Here is a 6,160-nt window from a genome sequence, read left to right as displayed (position 1 = left end):
CGAATGTTTTATGTCAATCAAAGTCACTTGATCACTTATTTTTCATTTAGTAGTTAATTAAACATGCTGGTGTGTTATAAACCAGCAGGAATATGTTTATTATTATAATTCTGTTCTTATTACTTTAAGGGTCATTGCAACTAATAATAATAATAATAATAATAATAGTGTAATACCATGATATTCGTACCGTGAAAGGGTTGCCAGTGAAATTCAAACCCAGCCATGTTTGGGGGAAAGGCTCTACGTTTTAGTCCAACAAGGGAACGCCAGTGTTTGCACATCGGGAACATTTACGTTACTGTATTTGTCAAATAAGTGTAATCACAGATAAAGACTGTAAAACTGGTATTCTTCTGGTATCATGTGACTCTTATAAGCAGTTCAGATATAACTTGGCTCATAAATATCTAATGAGTTTGTAGAGGAGGAGCCCAGCGACTAATGACTTCCCCACTTTCAGTCACACTAATAACATCGATTGCCAATATTCACAGAGTTCATCTCCAGAAATACTGCACATTAACCGAAGATGGTCATTCAATATCAGAGAGGACAGCTGACCTCATCCTGTCCACTAGGCTGATAAATTACACTATTAGCCTTTTGAGTTTATCATCGTTTTGTGCAATCAATCACGTTTGTAGGAAATGGAGACTCGTGTTATTTCAGAATTACAAAAGGTCTGTTTCTGTAAAAAGAAATGGGTCGCAGTAGTTCAATTATTAGTATTTGTATTGGGCTGCAACTGTTTTCATAATTCTCAATTTACAGTGTGTCCAACACCTATACTACCATAATATTTAGTGCGTCCAAAAGTCATAGTACTTTGTAAGGGCAGCTCCAGTAAGTAGTAGTAAAGGTAAAAAGAAAACTGGTAACTTCCTATTTTTGAGACTTTTGATCCCTGTAGTTCTTACAGTTTTTACACAAAGTGACATCTTCAGATTGCTTTTCTTTTTTATTTGCCGTGAATAAATTCATCATTATGTATTTACCAGTGTTACACCAGATTCTGTGACATGATGCTGTTTCCCCTCAGTGGGAACCCGACCAGTGCAGCTCATGTGTTCTTTAATGGGAGTATTGGGATTTTTAGCAACCTGGGAGGAGATTAAGAAGTAAAAACATACACATGGTGGGTATTCTGTGGACTGATTGCCACATGTTTGGATGCAATTTATCACAATATGAAATTGTGCTCCTGGTATCGTGGAGAAGGCTTTGAAACGACATTTGGACTTTCATACTGGGAAATACAATTTACAGAAAGGTCAAAAAATCACTGGTACCTCCATCAATTATTTCACATTTTCTCTCTGTTGAGTATTTCGCCCCCAATCCAAATGAAAACCTTTACTGTTGAGAATATCACATTCAGAAGACACTGATCCTTTATGGCTTTTCATTATTGAAAAGCCATATTTATGGAGGTTTTCACATGACATCAGTCCTCCATAGATCAGCTGATCCACCGACATGACAAGGCAGCAGAGTGACGCCAGCTTCAAGGTTTTCATGAGCTGTGTTTCCAGATGTTCATCTCTGCAGCAGTCAAACAAGGACATTTTAGCAACGAGGGGGCAAAGAATTGCTCATCGACAGAACCTGCTCACGCGTAAGTAACTGAACTGTGAGTGGAAACACGTACGTGTGTTAATGTGTGAATTATCTGCCAGTGGTGGAGGTGGTAGGTGGTGGCGTGACGGAGGCTGTCTGTGAGTCACGGATGCTCACATCACCAGGGGCTCCGCTAACGACGCAGCAGAGTGAGGCTGAGGTCAAACGTTACAAGACGAGGTGCTACAGTGCATCACGCATCACAGGAGGGGAGAAGTTAAAACAATTCTGGGATGTAATAAAGGACTAGTTCACCTAAAGTCCTGATTAAAACTTTGGTGCAAAACAAACTACATGATTTCTGGGTATTGAAGTCCTCGGAGTTGTTAGGTGCAATACAAGAAAAAGAAAAATCTTCTATACTTGTAGCTATGTTGTGTGGGTTTCCACGTGTCTCCCACTAGGTGCACCCCCCCACACACACACACACCACCCTCATTTGTGAGTCATGAGTCCAGTATGACACATGCCATGTCCTCAACATCCCACCACCACCACCACCCTCACCCTCCTGACCATCCCTTCATCTGAAAGATACGATGAGTCAGCGACGGAGCGATGCTCGCTGGTGCCAAACTGATCAGCTTCCTCTCATCTCCTGTCTGTCCTCCTCCTCCTCCTCCTGTCTCAAAAGGCTTTGATTCATGCACCGATCACCGATTTAAAACTATGCCTAATGGACATTTTTTATCTCCAGCACAATTGGATCAATTCATCTTCGAGCAGCAAAGTAGCAGCGTGGTCCCACATGTGGTTAATCCACAAAAAGCCTAATTAGGAAATATATTTTTAACTTAACTTTGAATGTTGCTTACTTACATTTTATGTTACAGAGAAAACCATTTGATTTTAAAAATACTGAGGGAAATATTTGTCTCTTTAGCTGCTGAATGCTCCACTATGTTCACCAGCCGGTCTCTAGCTGTGTCTGCTGTTTGGTGCTGATACTGTGGTGAACAGAGAGTTTTTACTGCTGCAGATTCAGGAGATAATTATCTTTATAGGTTTATGAGCGACACCTTTCACATTTGATACTGTCATGGATGGATTATTGAACGGGCGTACCGGGCACAGGATTCAGGGGCCCAACATTTCAGGACTTCAGCTACAAAGAGGCCCCAAAGAGACATGTACCAACCAGGGAGACACTCAAAATCATACAAAGAGACCAAAACAACTACACAGAGATACAAAAGAGCTGCAAAGAGACACAAAGAGACTAATAATGACTGTGAAAAGAGGCAAAAAAAAACACAAAGAGACACAGATCAACGACATAAAGATGTAAAATGAATAAAAAGAGACGAAAAGCAACTACAAAGAGATGCAAAACAGCTGCAAAGAGAAACAGCGAGACTAATAATGTCTATGAAAAGGGGGAAAAACAACCATAGAGACATAGATCAACTATAAAAAGATGCAAAATGAATACAAAGAGACACAAATCAACTAGGGCAAAACAACCACAGACAAGATTAAGTACAAAATCACCAAAACAACTACTAAGAGAGAAATGTGTCTGTACCCAGAGGCTCATTGTCTCATGATCCATGGATCTATTATTATATAAATATCTATAGCTGCCTTAAATGTTTCTTTATGGACAGACTGCTATCTCACTGTAATGAATATCAAACAGAACATCAATAGTTACCGTACATCAGCATCAAGTTATTTCTCACAGTTAACTGTCTTCTTCTCTGACGTCTCTCTATTTGCAGCAGCCCGTATTGATCTTCTATTTATAAGAAAAGGCTCCGAAAGTGCTCCTGCAAACAGGAATCAATGCTAACATGTTTTACACAATACTCTTTTGCAATGCCATTTGGCCGCATCCCTCCGATATATTCATAGAGACATAAGCACTTGTGAAAGAGCTTCATGCGTTATGCGTCATTATGCAGAATTTATAGGGATGGAAAAAGTATTTATAGAGCAAGAAATGATTTCCCCCTTTTTGGCTCAGGGAATAAATAATTTCAATTTGGCCAATAATTATTTTGGGATCTGAAAATAGCAGCGCTGGGTTTTTCTGCAGGGGCCTGGAGTCAGCGTTTGATAGCATCTTGTATCTCTCGCTTCCTGCAGAGCCTCCATTGATCTCCGTCCAAAAGACCTCATCAAGCCATGAAAGCATTTCAGAGCGGTCGTCAAGACGCGCACATCCTGGAGTGGTCATGGTGCACGGGGCTTTTAAAAGGCCGGGGTTTCTCCGCATGAGGAAGAAGCACACAGACCTGAGACAGGGATGATTGCTGAGCAGAAATGCATCATGGGAGTGTCTTGAGTCAAGTTCCCGTGGGATTAGAGAAGCGGTTAAAAATAATCTCGGACTGCAGCAAAACGTTCAGAAACACACTGAGCTCGCACTTCATTTTCATATAAATATTTATTGCAGAGGAGGTATCTTTTATGTACATGCTATCACAATATAACACAATATAAATCTACCAAATATTCCCATATATTGATGCTATAAGCTTGTCATAGAGCAATAGTCATAACAAGCACATAATACAGTGGGTTACAGTATCACTCACTATACAACTTGTAACAGTCCATAAAAGATCAATGTTTTTCTTTTTTTGTTCTATCAAGGGCAGTGAAACATCGGTCCTATTATTATTATTATTACCATTTTTTTTTCTTGAATTCATGCAGAAGCCACAAGAGCAAGATTTACGACGTTACAGCGTTGAATAGTAGTAGCAATAGTTGTGTTTGGTTTGGTCACGAGAGAAGAGAAGTTCAAATGAAAAAAAAAAGGCGGCTAGCCGACAGAACGCACCGCGAACGCAAAGATCCGATCGGTGGACGAAGAAGCTACAGGACACTATGTGTCGTCTATGTCGGGACGGTTCGGGAACAAACGCTCTCTGTTTGAGGTTCAAACGGTCACCGATTCATCGATGACACGACTAAAGCACGATGATGATCTCCGAGGAAAACAGACACCGGTTATGTTCACACGAGTTAGCACACAGACGGCTGTGGACTGACTGAACCGAGGGACGCTACGGCGAGCTAACAATCGGAAAATATGCAAATTTAAACAACAAAAGCAGACCGAACCGAGAATGTGACGTATTCCATAGTGTGACGGTGAGATATTGCATTAGTGTTACTATTATTATTATAATATAATCGTGTTCTATTTGTGCTCCAGCTAACTGTGATCCGGGCCCTGTGTGTAAAAATATACAAATAAATAAATAAATACAGTTTGTTTGTATTTCACCAGAGTGAAACCTGCATAAGCTCGATCTAAGGTCGTATAGATTTTCAAAATAATCACCATGAATTAAACACATCTCCTCATTTACAATAGCTTGCAGACAAGGACAAAAATAAATAAAATAAGACAGCATATTGTTCATCATCCAGGGCAGTAAAAAAAATCAATGCGGCAGTGATTATATAGAGAAAGAGGGGAAAAAGGGCTTTTGAAATGTCGTTGTTGTTGGCTCCTGCATCCGCTACCACGGTGCACATGATGGATGACGCCTAACACGTGGTTCATAAAGATCACACAGATCCATCAAATCATTACAATCAATCCATGCACGTTCGACGGCTCTTCCCGGACGCCGCCTCCTAAAGGAGCTCGTGAAGCAGGAGGCGATGACAAATCACGCGAGGCGAAACGCTCCAACGTCTGAGATATTTCAGACGAGATCCCGACAGGTCAGCGGCGGAGGTGTGATTTGTCGGAGATACAAGACGCAGCGTTTAAATCACGTTTATGGAGGCTAGCTGTAGAGTTAAACAAAAAGGTTACAAGTATCTGTCACTGGATTGTTTTCGGTTTTATGCCAATAAAAATTAGAAATTCAAGAACTGTGATTAAATAGGACTTTTTTTTATAATTTTACCACAGTTAGTAAAGACTCCTACCGATCTTGGATATTGAGGAATTTGACAGCAATCATAGATAATTACAATCAGTGACAACATTCAGTAATTCTCACAAAATACAATAAAGTACCGTAGATGCTAAATCGATACACAGTTTTCCTCACGACTGCAGTTGTTTTAAATAAAAGTGGGAGATTTTCATTTCTCCCCCACTTAGATAGTTCATGATGAATGTTTAGACATTTTGATACAAAACACTGAACGAATCAAAACCCTTTAAAAGGTTCGGTCGGGTTATTAATTGATGACCACATTGCTAAGGCTAATTCTAAAATGATCGTCTCAATAAATCAACGGGGCTTTAGTGCGTTAAACTGGGAACAACATGCGTTACGCTACTCGTGAATACTTTCAATACAGAAACAGGAAGAACAAACTGATGGCAGTGTAGTGCTAGTAGGAATATTATTATTTAAAAATATGAAAGGATAGTTTCGCAATATAAAAACATGGGTTTAGATTTTGTTTAAATCACCAAAGTGATTTGCTGAGATCTGGAAACAAGGCGACATCGCTACAACAAAGTCTGACAGGAAACACGACTGGTCACATGATCACACAGGTCGATAACAAGCTAACAGTTATTATCTAAACCCTAATATCTTACGTATAATATTTTTATCTT

This window comes from Anarhichas minor, unplaced genomic scaffold, assembly GCF_050575085.1.
Source record: "Anarhichas minor isolate MPS153535 unplaced genomic scaffold, ASM5057508v1 ptg000074l, whole genome shotgun sequence".
NCBI classification, from domain to species: domain Eukaryota; kingdom Metazoa; phylum Chordata; class Actinopteri; order Perciformes; family Anarhichadidae; genus Anarhichas; species Anarhichas minor.
The sequence above is the reverse complement of the archived record's forward strand: the minus strand, read 5'-3'. Positions refer to the sequence as shown.